The sequence below is a fragment of the Micromys minutus genome, assembly GCF_963924665.1.
Source record: "Micromys minutus genome assembly, chromosome: 28".
Classification (NCBI taxonomy): Eukaryota; Metazoa; Chordata; class Mammalia; order Rodentia; family Muridae; genus Micromys; species Micromys minutus.
The window spans coordinates 15,150,153-15,167,212 of NC_137963.1; the positions used below are offsets into that span (position 1 = coordinate 15,150,153).

General features: G+C 43.5%; 1 protein-coding gene across 2 annotated transcripts in view; it reads left to right on the forward strand.

The window, feature by feature from the left end:
- Positions 1-6,909: 6,909 nt before the first annotated feature.
- The window catches only part of TNC (tenascin C), an 87,256-nt gene continuing 77,105 nt past the window's right edge, over positions 6,910-17,060 (forward strand). For both annotated transcript variants that reach the window (XM_080940275.1, XM_080940276.1), the window contains exon 1: positions 6,910-7,015. The gene's annotated coding sequence lies outside the window, so the exon portion shown is untranslated. The remainder of the gene's footprint in view (positions 7,016-17,060) is intronic.

Here is a 17,060-nt window from a genome sequence, read left to right on the forward strand (position 1 = left end):
TTTTCCTCACACTTCTAATCTGAAATGAATAGAGTAATTATAGAATCAATCCAATGGGTTCGTAGCAATGAATGAGAGATTTAGTACGTACAAACAGTTCAAATGTTACAACTCTATAAATGTTAACCACCATTATCTTTTGCTGTCAATGAAAGAAATCTAAGAAGAAAATATGAGAGAAAAATATAATGACAAATGACATTTCTTCACTTGTATTCCATCCAGCTGTGAGAAATCAAGCAAAGAACTCTGATCTGTATTGACTTCAAAGCTGTGCATTCCTATGACCTTTGACCTATTCTAAGCCCAAGATGGTTTGACTCACTTTTACTCATCACCACAGCCTGAGTTTAGACCAATGGACATGACCAAAATCATCTCCCATCTGTCTCTGTAGGGAATACAGAACTCCACAATTTCTGGCTTGACCCTGGTCAACTCTAGTCTATTTAAGTCTTATTCCCTGTTTCTCCTGACTCTGAAAAATGTCTTAAAGTGTGAACAAGATAGCACAATAGATTTCCACTTCCTTCTCCTTACTGTTAATCCAAAGGAGCTGCACTTTCATAACAACACAGCTATTTCCAAAGATGCTTCAACTGAATTTTAACAGGAAGGTAAGGGGTCAAATACATCATTCAACATTAACATCAAGAACCTGGGGATCCACTACATATGCAGCCACAAAATTCAAACACTATCGCTGATGCCAAGAAGTACTTACTGGCAGGAACCAGGTAAAGATTCCTCCTCAGGGACTCTGTCAGAGTCATATAGATATAGCTGAGTATGCTTGCAGCTAACCATCTGACTGAACATGGAGACCCCAAAGAAGGTGCTAAAGAAAGAACTGAAGGAGCTGAAAGGGGTTGTTCTTCATGGGAAGAACATTATCAACCAACCAAACCCTCCAAAACTCCCATGGACTAAAATGCCAACCTTTGAGCACACATTGAGAGACCTATTGATCCAGTTGCATGTGTAGCTGAAGACAGCAGCATCTGGCATCAATGTGAGAATCCTTTGGTCTAGGGAGGGCAAGGCCAAGGCAATGGCGTGGAGAGGGTGATTAGGAGTGAGTGCACCTTTGTGAAGGCAAATGGGAGGGTAGGAGAGATGGGAGCAGGGTGAGGGAAAGGGATAACATCTCAAATATGAATACAGAGTATTTAATTAAGAAAGTAAAAAAGAAAAATATTGAATGAACTAGGGGAAAAAAAACCCATTATAGGGCACCAATTTGCAGAGTATTTTCTCTCTCAAACCTTTATGTGATCTTCATACCAACTCTGGAAGGTGCTAATGGTGTGGGTTTTTTATTTGATTCTCAAAAAAAGGAAGAAAGGAAGAAAGAAAGAAAGAAAGAAAGAAAGAAAGAAAGAAAGAAAGAAAGAAAGAAAGAAAAAGAAAGAAAGAAAGGAAGGAAGAAAGAAAGAAAGAAAGAAAGAAAGAAAGAAAGGAAGGAAGAAAGGAAGGAAGGAAGGAAGAAAGAAAGAAGAGAGAAAAAAGGAAGAAAGCAAGGAAGCAAGGAAGGAAGGAAGAGCGATCTTGAGAGAGGAAGCATATTTTTGCCTGAAATGATTTACCTTCTAAATATTGAAACTGAGTGGAACCCAAGACCGACTGTGCCAAACTTATGTCTTTACCATATTTGTTATCGCGAAACCAGCCAATTGGTGTGCCAGTCATTTTTGTGGAAACATGAATGGACTTCCTGTGGTTTGGGCACGCACAGTAGGAAAATGCTGTCTGCTTCTGGGGGGCTGTCACAGAATAGCTGAGAAAATGGACAGGAAAATCAGTGATGAAATTCATCACTGTAAGTGTCGAGAAAATGATTTACACAACGGTTCTGTTGTTCACCTCCAAAATATATGACATGTGTTATTCTAAGCATGAAGAATACGCAAAGTATTAACAGATTATTAATAAATATCAGGACACTGGCAATAAACAAATGCTAGTTATAAACAGCTCTGCCCATAAACAAACATCAAGATCCAGTGCCTGCCATAAGTGTTTGTTGTCTAGTAGAGCAAGAAAGCAAAGAAGATAGTATGTGTGTAGTGTGGCAGCATAGAAAAATGCTAGTGTAAATGAGTGTAGAGGAGGAGTCCTCCTGTGTGTGTGCAAGAGCTCTGGAAATATTCTCATAAGGAACACTATAGGGCTGGAGAGATGCCTCAGTGGCTAAAAGCACTAACTGCTCTTCCGAAGTCCTGAATATAATTCTCCAGCAAGCACATGGTGGCTCACAGCTGTCTGTAATGGGATCCAATGCCCTCTTCTGGTGTGTCTGAAGACAGCCTCATTTTACACATAGAAATAAAAATAAATAAATCTTTAAAAAAATTAAATTTTAAAAAGAGAAGAAACACTACAAAATAAAACTTAAAATGCACATAGAGGTAAAACCTGGTTCCTTCTAGAAAACTGGATGAACAAAGGTTCTCAGGCTTCCAAATTATTTCTTTAGATTCTAATTTAAAATATTTGGGCTTCTGGTGTGCCCATTTGATACCAAGGCATAGAGAGCTAGATGGTGCAAAGGACATTCCCAAAGTCACACAGTCAATAAAGCATCCCTGGAACTAGAGCTCAGTACCAAAGCAAGTTCTCAACAACACAATTGACTTCTTGGTTATCTGTGTACCTGACCTACCCTGTTTTGTCAGGCAACCTCCCATCTGTCTTGCTTCTCTTTCAGGAACGTCTTTGAGAGGTTGGGAGTTTTGATTTTTTTTTTTTTTTTTTTTTTTTTTTTTTTTTTTTTTTTTTTTGATGATTGGTTGGTGGCTTCCTTTGTCTGTGGGACAGGGAGAGGAGGTAAAATAGAGAAATCAATGAAGGTGATGTGAAAATGAGATGGGGCAACTTGATGCTAAGCAACAATTTTAAATTGAATGACTGACAGTTAGCCTTGGATCTAAGCTCTTTCCAATTGTTTGAGAAGACTTCAGACCACTGTAGAGTCACATGAGGCATTGAGATGAGTTTTGGCATGCTAAATTACCATACCCTGACTCCATGATCATTCAGCATAATCCACTTGAGTCTAGAATGTGGACAAGGCTCAGGCAGCAAAGGAGAACATTACCAGAGTTGGAAGCCAGAGATTCTTACAGAAAGTGATTGATTGACTTCAAGTTACCTAGTCCTAGCCAATACTCTACTCACTGTCTAGTCGATCTGGTGGGGCGGGGGGTGTAATAGACCATTAAGAAAATGAGAGTGATCTTACCTGGGACAATTCTTCATACTCCCTTTGGCTTCTAACCAGAGCCTCCACCGGCAGTTCATGAACGAGAAGAGCAAGCAACAAAGAAGTCAGGCCTTGGCAGGAACTGATGTGCAGAGGTGGTGTTTACAAGCTTCTTTCTACCCTCTCACTTGGAAAAAAATTTTCATAGTACTGAAAAGGATATACCCAGGCAAGATCAGATGCCAAAAGGTATGATGTCCTTGCCAAATGAGAAGATTAGTGGCCATTAATTTCCATAAACATCCGCTGCCTTAATGCCTGGTAGATTTCGGAGGCTCAGTTCTGACTAAAATGACCATGGGCATCAGCCATAGTTCCCTACGGCTGGTCATTTCTCCTTGCTGAATCCTCTTAACTCATGTGTGCAATGAATGTATTAGACGTTATAATCCAGTACCCACTTACGTTCTGTAGATAGAAAGAGAAAAGGGCTAATTATAAAACACAGTATGTCAAATACTCATGTGATCCTCATCACATCATAAACTCAACAACTACTTTCTGAGCTGCTGCAATGTCCAAGTCTCCTTACTAGGCACAGGGAGAAACAGCCATAATCACAGACCCACAGGAAGCCTAGGGTCAATGGGGAAATGTTATAAGAGTGATGACTATGCTGACAGAGCGAGCTACGTTTGTGGAAGCATTTTTGCTGCTATTCATATTTCATCTGCTTGTTTGCAGAGTGGTTAGTAGATTTTTTTGTCATCTTGACATAAACCTACACATATCTAAGAGGAAGAAAACTTAATTGAGAAAATGCCTCCATGAGATTGATTTATACACAAATTTTTGAGATATTCTCTTCATGATTGTTAATGGGGGGGGGGTCCCATACAACTCCTGTGCACTGGGTGCTAGAATAAAGCAGGCCACTGCCTGTGGATCCTGGTCCCCTAACTGGGCTGCTTTGTCTGTCCTCAGTGGGACAGGATGCACCTAGTCCTACAGTGATTAGATGTGCTGGGGGCAGGGGCAGTGATGCAATGGAGAAGGGGGGAAGTCCCCCTCCTCAGAGGAAAAAGGGGAGGAAGAGAAAGGGAAGGGCTATAGTATAGCTGGGAGGAGAGGGGGACTTCAGGAACATAAAGCGAAGAAATAAAGAAATTAAAGGTTAAGAAAAAAGGAAGCAGGCAACTAGGTACTGATCAAGACTAGGAGCCTTGCCTGGTTAGAGAAGATGGGCAGTTCACACTCTGTATCCTCCAATGCTAGGAGACTTCCCTAGGGTCACTCTCACAGATTCCAGGGAGTTTCCACTACACTAGATTTCAATATCACCATCCAAATGACCCCAAATTCCAATCATCTCTCCCAGTACTCTCTCCCTCCATCCCTTCTATGTACTCTACCCCCAGCCTGATCCCTCCTGTTCCCATAATGACCCATTCCCAGTCCACCTAAATAATCTATTCTATTTTCCCCCCAGAGGGACTCATCTATCTCCCTTTGAGATATTTTTGATATTTGGCCTGTTTTCTTTTCCCTCCATATAAAAGAGGTCTGGGGATTGTGGCATGATTATTCTTTACTTAAAGCTAATGTCTACTTATAAGTGAGTACATACCATGGTTTTCTTCCTGGGTTTGGGTTCCTCCACACAGAATGATACTTTCTAGTTCTATTTGCCTGCAAATTTCACGATGTCATTGTTTTTTAACAATGTACCACATTTCTGTGACAGCTGATGGTGACATTCTTATGTGTCAGGATCACCTGTTGTTTCTGTCCTCAGGGCCTCCCACTTGGCTTTGCTTTCTGGTAATAGATTAAGCAGTTTGTGGTAGCTGTGAATTCACAATTGACTACAGAATACTAAGAATTGTTGGGGACCAGGGATCGCAGGTCTGGATCATTCTTAGAAGAAGCCCTATTAATCACACAGGTTTTAATAAGGCTCTCTCAAAACTGATTTAAATACCTGTTCAGATATACGTAATTAGTTACAAGTAAATTGATTTATATCGTTTATAAACGTAGCTCATGGGACACATGAAGTCTATACGCGTCTAATGCTTTGTTTGCTAACTGAGAAAAGGTAACCTGGGTCCACTTAGGAAAGCCTAGAGGTGTGGAAGCATTCACAGATGGCGGAAAGACAGGCTCGTGCCACTGAAATGAGTTTTGGCTAACATGCAGGATAAAAAAAAATTCCCAAAGCACCCAACATCTGAATCAGCCCGGATGGTTTAAAAGTTCAAATGAGTCGTTTTATGACATGACTATTTTTGGGTGTTCTTGATGTCTGAGGGGGCGTGGGGGAGAGTCACTTAAGGCTTAGTGTCCTGGAATCACCGCTACCACAGGGGTCGCCTAATTTTGTCTTGCTTTACTCTACCAGAGAAACTGAGGCTAAATGTTACGATAAAGGTTGAAGAATGGTATCAACCAGTGAGTGGATAGTTGAAATTTCCGATACCAGTTGTTAATTAAAACATCAGAAGTCTCTTCTAAATTACAAAGCAGAAGTCTTTTCCCTCAGTCCAACAGAGCAGCCTTTTCTGTTACTAATGTGCGCCCTTCTCCTACGTAAGCATCCCTCACTGTTTCTGGTCACTAATGTGTCATGGAGCCATGAGTTCTAAATGATTCCCAGACACAGACCCCCTGGTGGTATTAAACTGTTTCTCTAAATTGCAGGGTTCAAGCACTGTCCCAAACAAGCCCAGAGGTACCATGAGTGTGGTCCCCGGTGCGGTGGGAGAGACTTTAACATGTTAACTGAGGTCTTCAACCTCAAAGATGAACTTGTTACCTTTTGAAATGTATCAGTGCTTCTTTTAAAAAGAGAAAGTCTACACTCAGCACAGGAGGCTCAGGAGCCACCCTGCTTAGTAGATGCTACTAAGTAAAAGGCACTTAGCATAAGCAATAAACAATGTCAAAAAGTGACTCCTGAGGGGTCCTGGAGTCCGCAATGATTCCTCCAGGCAGCTGGGTAAGGCTGGGTCCTGCTTCAGAAGAGCTTACTCTCCTAAGCTCCCAGAATGGTTCCCACCTGCTGAGAACTAATTTTGGGTTATCTCCAAGCTGGCCAAGAGAAACCTGAACTGCCCCAGGGTTGCTCAGCCCTCCCGCTACCTCCTCTTTCCAGGAACTGGGTTCAGCCCTGGGGCTTTCTCTGAGGTGCCACTCCGCAGCTGCTGCTCAGAGCCCAAGGGAACCCAGGTCGTGTTTCCAGCTTGCTCTAGTCCAGGAGCAGAGCCAGGATCCAGTTCCCTCTTATCCCCGCTCCCAAGGCTTCTGTTTCACAATTAGAATACTCGTTTGTGGAGCAATGCAAGAATCACACTTTGCTAACAAGTACGCTGCGGGGGCGGAGGGAGCTGGAATTCCTACTTTTTTTCCCCCCTTCTCTATAAATTGTATGCAAATGGCCCGTTAGCTGGCTGTGCGCCTAGAGTGAGTGCGTCTTTCATGAGCTAACCCTGTTCCGCTGGGAGGGCTGTGCCTTTAACTCACCAACTGAAAAAAAAAAAAAAAAATAGTGGGAAAGGATGTCTGGAGGCGAGGCGTCCCATTACAGAGGAAGGAGCTCCCTATATAAGCCTGCCAAAGCTAGCTGCTCCGGCCACAGCCTGCCTACTGTCACGCGTCTCTCCCGCGCACAGACACACACCCTAGCCGCTGGTGGACACAAAGTGACTGGGTAGGCGCTAGGGGCTGCGCGCTTGAGAACTCTGTGGCTTAGCCCAGGTACTTCTTCACTGAGCCAGTGCACCCAGCGACCTTGATTTCCCCGACCTGGAAAAGGTGAGTCTGTTGATTCCATCTCCCAGGGTCTTTCTGGTGTGCTCCTGGCATTCCCGGTGCCCAGTGAGGTGTGGGTTTGTAACTATAAAACTTCTGTTTTATTTCCAAGCCCGGTAAAAGTGTTTCGCTTGGGTGTGATCAGACGCGCGCCTGCCCTGATTATGCCAGGCTTTGCCCTCCTGCAGTCTTGTTTGTATTTGGTATGGATCTGTCACTAGTAACCACTCAGAGGAACTTTTTTTGGGGTAAAGTTTTAGTCTCTACCTTTGAGCAAAAAGTCTTGCTTTTCCTCTTAACCTTTGACCTAGTTGATTCTCACCTGTGGATTTTTCCCCTTTGCGAGCGTTAGAGAAGTCGCCCTTTAAAGCAGAGTTTGCTCACAGCGGTGGGGTGGAACCAGTACTGAAGTAAGGAGACCACAACTGCGCATCCACATAGTCCCAGCACGTGACAATTTTCGTTCCCCTCTCACCCCATTTGATCCTCAGTGTCCACTCTGGGGACCGATAAGAGCTGGGATACCCGAGCAAGGGGGTGAGTTCTTGGCACGGATAAACAGCCCACAGGCTGTAAGATGAGACTGGTGGGCACGTCGGTGGGTTCTTGAAGCAGGGTGCCAACCTCTTGATTCACAGACCTCAGGTGGAGGAGCGTGGTTAGAAGGTTTGGAGGCATCTGAATCCCATAAATCCCCCAGATCAGGCTCACACTCTATCCCAGAAACACTGGCCGAATCCTCCCTAGATATGAGAATCCACCTTCCCTGGCGAATTTCAGGAAGAGCAGAGAGATGCGTCTATGACATCTGTGTTACATGGGGGCTAAGAGGTTGAGGTTTGACCCTAGAGGTGACTTAGGCATCCCCACTATTGCCACCACAACATAAATGTGCCAGGAAAATATGTAACCTCTGTGGACCTTAGTTTCCAAAAGTGGGGACGACAGCTCCCCTTATAGTGAGGAGCAAATGTGGAACGAAAAGATCAAATTAGCAACTGGGCGATCCCTGTCATGACCTAAAGCTGCAGTCACCTGGAAGTGAAAAGCACCACTTACCTGTTTTTGTCTGCTTCACCCCCCCACCCCCCATGGCTCTTATCAGAGGGACTACTAGCCTGGCATGTATTTTACAAGCAAGGGGTTGTGTTGGCACCGTTGGGAGAAAAGGGAGCAGCCTGGGGCTCAATGTGAATGTGGAGCTCTGACTCCAGAGTGTCCTCAGGCATTTACAGGCTCAAGGGTTTGTCTATGGAATGCTGTGTGGCTGGTGGGTCTTTGGAATCAGATTCTTTGCATCAGAGGGTGAGCTGGACTGGGAGATCTCTTTAAGAGTGAATGCCGCTTTTCCTGTGTGTGTGTGTGTGTGTGTGTGTGTGTGTGTGTGTGTGTGTGTGTGTGTGTGTGTGTTTGGAGACCTTTTTTCTTAGTTTTTGTAGAACTTTCCCATATGTACCTTCAAAATGAAAACTGCCCCCACCCCATTGCCTTGTCCCGAGATGTAACAAAGATCACCCAGGCTGGTGGGAAGTGTGTTCTGTCTAAATAAACTGATGGGAAATACCCCTGTCCTATGAACCAAGCCTTTCAAAGGGCATGGGTGCAGTGTGCCTTGGGCTTGTACATTCCAAGAATGTGACCCCATCTGGGGAAAGAAGGGTGTGCAGTGTCTGAATATTCTCTGGGTTAGTCCAGTGGTGTGTGAACGAGAAAGAGAGCTGAAAGGAGTGTAATCACCCCCTCCCCCCCCTTTGTTCATAACACCTAGCTTCATGCTCTTGGCCTCTCTTTACCTTGTCTCAAGAGGTGACAAGATTTCCATCCACCAGCTTTGTCACTCATACAAAGAGGGCTAGGAGTTATCCTTCCTGGGGCTCTGTGGCCCTCGCCTGGTATGGGTTTTTACACTGTAAGAGTTCAGGAGACCAAGGCGTTTCTGTTTACCTTGTTACTAGATCATAGATACTTTCAAGATCAATATTCTAAACAAATATTTTTCAAGTTTCGCCAATAGAAGTATTTATTAATAAATTATGGAAAATGAGTTTCTGACAGATAAGTATGAGGCTGCATGGGCTAACGTGGGGTTAAAGGGTCCAAGCCCAATATTCATCCCCTGAAACCTTTTCACCAGAGTACAAACAACAGGACACACAGCTCCTGGTCTCACAGCTAAGCAACGCCTAGTTGGGTCAGAGTTCTGAGCTCTAGCAGCTATGGGACTAAGGACGGTTCCCCAAATGAAACAGGAGAAAAAAAAATTTAGAGGTTTAAAATAAGTTGGTTGTTTCAATCAATGTCAGTGACCATTACAGCCAGCTTAGAGTTAACCAGTGTATAAGCTATAGGCTCTTGATGCTTCCTTGGGCATCATGGTACCAAATGACCACAGAGTGTCTCTGGAGCATGGATGTACTTGTGAGACAAAGAGATGCACAGAGCAGAGAGATTGAGTCTTAGAACCCAAGTGATGGGGCCAGACTCTAAGCCCATGTCTTTGTTTGGAGGCTGTTCCCCCCACCCCCATGTGTCAGCTTCTTGTAGAGCCCTCAGAAGGAAAGCACTATTTTTCTGACAAAATACCACCACCCCCACCCCCGCAGACTGCGGCCACCCATAAATACAGCAATCCCCTGATCATATAACCCGAATAGAATTTGGAAAGGAAGCTCAGGCTGACAGAACAGAAAACATACCCCCTGAATTCTATCTGTTCTCATGTTCGCAATGAACAGCTCTCATCTCTCTTCCCGAATTTCCATGAACTTACAAACTAGCTTGCACAAAGCACAAAAACCCATACCAAGGCTACTTGGGTTTGAAAAGTAGCGCTTGAGCTACAAGCATTTAGTTGGCTCTCAATATACAGTTCCTCTATGGTATTCAAACACTGACATCAAATAGTCAGCAGTCAGTGCTGACAATGGGACACAGTCATGGGACAGACTGTCTACACCATCTTACTTAATTTTCTACTACTGCAAATTATGAATTAATAGCTCCATTTACTAGATGAAGAAACTGAGGCTCAAGGAAGCTGAGTATCTCGGCCCAGATCTTCCCACAAAAGAGTCAGAATTGGCTGCAAACCCACACTCTCGAAGTCAAACCCCACCGTTTTGTCTCCTGTGCCACGCTGCCTCCTGACGTCAGGCTTGGCTAACCCTCCATGGTGTCCTTTGGGGAATGGCCAGACGAGTTCAGAAGACTCCAGCTGGCACCGGTGCCTCTTGATTTCACAGAGGAGCCCTGCAGCTGTCATTTTCATGGTGCACAGGAAAGGTTAGCTGATGCTAGAGCAACCCACTGCTTAGAAATGGAAACATTCCAATTTCAGCTGAGAGGCAGGGTCAGGGGATAGAAATGGGAGAGAGAGGGGAACACACACACACACACACAACACACACACACACACATACAGGGTAGAAAAGTTGCAGCCATGTCCTTTCATGCCATCAACACACAAGTCCCTTGACTGTGCAAGTGAGAGCTACAAAAAGGAAAACAGAGCCATACCTGCCTCTTCTAAGGTATAGGAGAGCCGGATGTGTGATTTTTAAGAGGGGCTGCTGGGGAGATAAAAATGGGGCTATCCCCAGTCTCTAAAGATAGTCAGTGAACAGTTAGAGGCTCCAAGCTACAGATAATGCCCAAGCCTCAGAACGGAATTCGAAGTTAGCTGGGAATCCCCTTAAATCCCATCCCAGACCAATCTAAACACCTACAACATGTGGAAAACATTAGGTGAAGGCCCCTTTCCAAGAAGGAAAACCCCGTTAATGTATAGTGAGACTAGCCTCCTGCAAACTCCAATTCTTTCCAACACAAGTCACACCGGTGGCTTTGCCTTCTGTGAAATCTACATATACCCTATGACCTCTCGTGGAGGAGAGACTGCTGCCTAGTTACCTGATTCCAACCCTGGTGCTCAGGCTTTTGTTCAACTTTACCCTTAAGTCTAATCGCCTTTGTTCTTTTTCCTTTTCTGCCATATATACTCCCTAGCACAGCGCTTCTCAGCCCTAATGCTGGGATCCTCTAACACAATTCCTCACGTTGTGGTGACTCTCCCCCCTCCCCCCCCACAAATAAAATTATATTTTGTTCTGACTGCACAATTGTAATTCTCTACAGTTATGAATTGTAAAACAGTAAATACCTGTTTTCTGACTGTCTTGGGCAACTCCTGTGAAAGAGTCCTTAAACCTCCAAAGAGGTCACACTTCCCATGTTAAAAAAAATAAAATAAAACACTCTCCTAGACATTAAGAGCCACCTGGAGTTCCGTGCTCTCTTGGCCATTCTTGATTCTCCACCACGAAACAAAAGCACAAGGCCCACAACTCAAAGTAGGTTGTGAATGGAAAATCCTTTCCCTGTGAACTTTCACTCTCTTTGTGAGTGGAAATTTTTCAAAGATTATTTTATTCCAAGTCGTCTCAGATGGATGTTTGAAATTTCCTGAAGTTCGCAGGTCCTGCAATGTGGGCACTTTTAAACTCCAATAGCTTTGGCTGGTCCTTTAACCTTCCTCAGACAGACTGCCAAGAGTGAAAAGGTGTTTCATAAGCCCTGAAAGCAGATAGCTTGCTTCAGAATCAGCCAAAGGTCATTTCTTACCATAAAGGAGGGAAGGCGGCTTCTGCTAACATCTCTAAGGATGTGTCCAAACTATTTTGGATGCAGGTGGATGAAGGATAGCTGTAAAAGTGATTGCATTGGTTACTTTGTTCATCGAAATACCTGTCAGGAAGCGCCTTAGGAGGGAAGGCTTTCATTTGGGTGACAATTTGTGGGGACACAGTCTGTCCTGGCAGAGAAGGCATGGTGGCAGGAGCTTGGGGGTGGCTGGTCATACCGCATCTGTGCTCACGAAGCAAAATGATAAGAGCCAGTACTTAGTCGGCTTTCTCCTTTGTATGGAGTCCAGAACCCCCAGTGCATGCAATGATGCCACCCACACTTAGGGTGAGGCTTCTCACGTCAATTAATGCAACCTAGAAAATGACTCATAGACATGCCCAGAGGTTTGTTTCTAGACCCATTTTCAAATCTATTCAAATCGATGGATGTATCACCCAGCAGGTGTATTAGACAGTTAAGGGAACACTTGTTGAGTTAAAAAATGAAAGAGACTCAAGACCATTAGGAAAAGCATTCGTTTTATTCAAAATGTTAAGGCTATAGATCGAAGGTCTGGGAATAGTGGATAAAAGTACGATGTTAAGGAAACCCGAGCGGTCATGCAACGTGACACCATTTCATGTCACCTGAAGAAGTGACAGACTATAACCAGAAGAAGACAGCCCAAGGCTCCATTAGACCATCTGCCAGCCAGAGCTCCTTGCAAACACTGAGTATAATCCCCAGTATATGAAATGATAATACCTTAAAAAATGAGAATGTATCAGCTAATAATAAGTTTATCTGTGGAGGTGGAAGTCTGGTGGAGGAAGTAGCTGCAGAAGGAGCTTTGGCACAGCAGAGGGAGTCAGCTTGCTGGGGAAAACAGGAAGCCAGAGAACTCCCACAGTGGGCAGCAGCATCATGAAGAGCCTGTGTCACTGACCAATATACAGAAGCAGGAATGTTACAGGAGAGCATTCTTGCAGGCATGTTGCTTTCACTAGATCTTAGAATGTCAACGCTGAAAAGGCTGATTGACGGGCACCCTGGAAGCCAGGAGCTTACAGATCGGGTTCAACGAGATCCAGAGGTAATTCAGGAGAGGGGACGTGGAGAGAAGGGTGAGCCAAAAGTCACACTCAGCCTCATTTCAACTAAAGCCCCTCTACATTTATGTTGTGTGCATGAAACTTCCACATGAGTCAGACTTTGCTGAAAGGCTTCTCTGGCACAAAAAGAAGAAAGGAGGAAGAAGAGGAGGATGAGGATGGAAATGTTTGTAGGAATCACTGGCCGACTTTAGCATCTTCATTTTAAAAATGGTGAAATTGAGACATGGGGAAGAGAAATTTGTTTGTCTAAGATGTTCTGCCATCTGGCAGTGGGTCGGGGCAGAATCTTGGGTCTCCTGACTGCTCTCAGAATCCAGGGATAACATAAAAGCCTGCAGTTAATATATACTCTTACTAAATAATCCTTATTCTCTGAAGAGTAGAGCACATGTGGACTTAGCTAACAATTCTATTATTTACTTACCCACCACAAAGCGTAGTCATTTAAAACATCACACATAGTATCTTCTGGCTTCTGTAGGTCTAGAATCAAAGCAGAACTGAGCTGAGTTGAGCTGAACTTTTTATGATCAGTTGTCATTGGTCTAGGTTTGGATCACAGATGAAGGCTTGATGGAGGATCAGCCCTGTTGCAGACTGTATCTGTTGACTGAACTGTGTTTCTCAGGAGCCTTTAGACTGAAGAGACTCCTGCATTTCTCAGGAGGCTTTCAGTTCCATGCTCTCTTAATAACTTCCCACATGGGCATTTCAACAAAACCATTTACCTCATTCAAGCCAGCCACACATGCATATGTGCACACACACACACACACACACACACACACACACACACACACACACACACAGAGTAAGACAGACAGAGACAGAGACAGAAAGACAGAGAGAGACAAAGTGGGGAGAGAGAACACTCCTCTATAAATGGAGTTTGCTTGACAATAATTACCCAAATTATGTTTTTTTAAACTCTTCTAATTTTCTACTTTATTTTTCATTTTTTATGACACTGGCCTTTATGCATGGCCAGCAAGCAGTCTGCCAGCTTAGCTACACCTTCTGTATTCTAAGATCAGGTCCTAGGTAACTATGTTGGTCTTAAACTCTCTCTCTCTGTAGTCAAGAACACCCTTGAGTTTTCTCTATCCTCCTGCTTCCTAGTGCTGGGATGACATACAAATGCCACCATACCTGGTGTCACAAGTAATCCACTGGCCCAATTTTGTCATGATAAAGTTTTGAGGCTATTGAGACCTAGTACCAATTTCTAAGTCACCCTGCTACAGTCTCTAACAATCCAATGTCACCATTCCCTGGCATCATATTATAGATGACAAATTCACTTTTCCTATCATCGGTACTCCTATCAATGGGTAACAAGTAATTGTGGTGACTACCAAGGTGATCTATGTTTTTGTTCTTCCATCCATGTGTAGAGTAGTTATCATGGATCATTTGAGTGGCCCTGATTTCTTTCAAATATCACCCCAAGGCAACATTTTTTTCAAGATAGCAATTCCAAACTATTAGCCAAGGTTTAAAAAAAAAAAAAAAAAAAGGACTAATTAAATATCAGAATGAGATTTACTGTACTGGCTCACAGGATGTGGTCCCAGTAGTCTAACAATGGCTGCCTCACACTAGGGAGGCTGAGAATCCAGTAAATGTTGAGTCCACAAGACTGAATATCTCAGCAGTCTCCGCCGGGCACTGGCAGCCTGGAGGAGTTCTTGAGAACTGCTAGTCTCCAGACTGTGTTGGAATCCCTAAGAAGTTGCTTCTATTATTGGTAAAGGAATGCCTCAGCAGCAGGGAAGATGAACATGCCTGGAAGAGCAGAGATACGTGTGGTATGTGTCTGGGGTCCAGCTCTGGTTCCCTGTCCTCTGATGCTGAACACCGGGCTAGACGGATGAAGCAGAGCCCAGAATGGCTGGGTTTCTGCAGGACCCCAGTCTGACAGAATGAGTGTGTGTGTGTGTGTGTGTGTGTGTGTGTGTGTGTGTGTGTGTGTGTAAGGGGTGGTTTTATTGTTATAGATGTTTTAGACAAAGGCCTTTTCCAATGGTCTTCAATGAAACAGCTCTCTGAGAGGACCTTGGCTTGCACACATACCTTTATTTAGGCTGGGTTTGTATCCATACACTTTATTCAGGGTGAACCTGTGCTATATATGGACCTCAGTGGCTGGAGTTTAAAAGTTCTATGAATGCCTCATTTGTGTGGGGAGGCATTCCAGAAATCCCAGGTGCTTATGAGGAGGGTTCTTATTGGGGGTGGGGAGAGGAAGTTGAACTTGTAGGTCTGCCAAGGACTACTCACCTTTCCCAAGGTAGAGGATGTGAGAGGTTGGGCTTCCCCAGACAAAGTCAGAGAAGGGGAAGCCCTACTGGTAAATGAGAGTCCTCCATTTGCTGCTGAGTTCTGATCATTTAACCAGTCAGAGTAGATGTTAGCCTTAATTATCAAGGTTTCCCCACAGACAAGCAGACAAAAAAACACATTTTCTTGTTTCATGATCTTTCATGTGAGCTGCCATCAGAAGTTTCTATCCAGATTTAAGGTGTGTCATCCTACTTCACATAATCTGATGAAGAAAAGCCCTCACAGAAGCGCCGGGTAGCTTAGATTCCAGATTCAGTCAAAGTGTCAAACAAGACTAGTCATCACACCAAATATATTTTGAAATATTATTGTAATATTATATTATATTTGAAATATCTGAAAGTTAAAGTAGTCAAGGTGGAAACTGAAAGTAGCTACTTTTCTTGTCACTAATTTAGTCCTCCCAGCATATAAATTAAGACTAAACCTTAAAATATCATCTTCTTTTTCTTTCTTTCTTTCTTTCTTTCTTTCTTTCTTTCTTTCTTTCTTTCTTTCTTCTGTACCATATACAATATCATGTGTCCTCTCCTGCTGGGGTTTCTTAGTTAAGATTTCCACTGCTATGAAGAGACACCATGACCAAGGCAACTTTTATAAAGGACCACATTTAATTGGAGCTGGCTCACAGGTTCAGAGGTTCAGTCCATTATCATTAAGGCAAGAGCATGGCAGAGTCCAGGCATGGCACTGGAGAAGGAGCTGAGAGTTCTATATCTTGTTCCGAAGGCAACCAGGGAAGACTGGTCAATCCCACCCCTTACAGTGACACACTTCCTTCAACAAAGCCACACCTACTCCAACAAGGCCACACCTCCTAGTTGTGCCACTCCCTAGGCCAAAGAGATTAAAACCACCATATTTGGTTTGAATACAAAATGCTGCCCAAAGTTTGTTCTCTCAGTGCTTAAAATCTAGAGGAGGTGTTGTCTGGGAGACTATAGATTCTATAGTCTAATAAAGAATTTTCAAGAGGAGGGTCTGGGTGACAGAAATGATATGCCTTAGGTTTCCTGTAACCCAGATCCCTGGCCTCCAAGTAGACTCTGAACCTCAGCTAGCACCATGCTTCCCATACATAGCTTTATACTTATGCCATTCCCTCTTACAGAAAATGACATTCTCTATGTTTTACATCGAAATGATCTCTTTTCTTCAGTTGTCAGTTCTGATGCCACCTCTTCCAAGTACAATAGATGCTCCCCTACAGTGTCCTTTCGCACCATCCCTTACATCAAACTGTAATTATTCTACAATAGACCAACCCTTCCAACCAAGCTGTTCTCAAGAGGATATGTGTACCCTGTTTACCTGAAAATCAGCATGACTCAAAATTAATCTTAAATACCTGATAAAAGTCCTTATTTCCAAGACTCAAAAAGCCATTTCCCATGAGTCTTGCTTGGGAAAACAAGGGTAAGGATTTATTTACATGTTTCATCCTCTGGTCTCACAACTATGCAGGGTGATAACACTCCTTATGACAACAGGAAACCATTTGAGCACTGGGCCAGGAAACCATGTCAGGACACAGACTTCAAGGATTATCTTTGCTTTCAAAGCCAGTTCTAAAAATAACTGCCATCATTGCTTGGGAAAGACTAGTACCAAGGACAGAGGACATTTGTCAGGGGATTTGAGAATGAGTCAGAGATGGTTGTTGTAACAAGATTGATCAAGCACCCATTAGTAAGAGAAATGAATAGTGTTGGGGAAGAAATGAAGATGTCTTTAGATATAGGAAAAATCACAATCCATAGAAAGAAATGATGCATGATTAAGAGTGTATCTTTGGTATCTGAGGGGTCTGGGTTCTATCTATCTATCTATCTATCTATCTATCTATCTATCTATCTATCTATCTATGTATCTATCTATCTATCTATGTATCTATCTATCTATGTATCTATCTATCTATATATATATATGTATGTATGTATGTATATACATATATATACATATATATA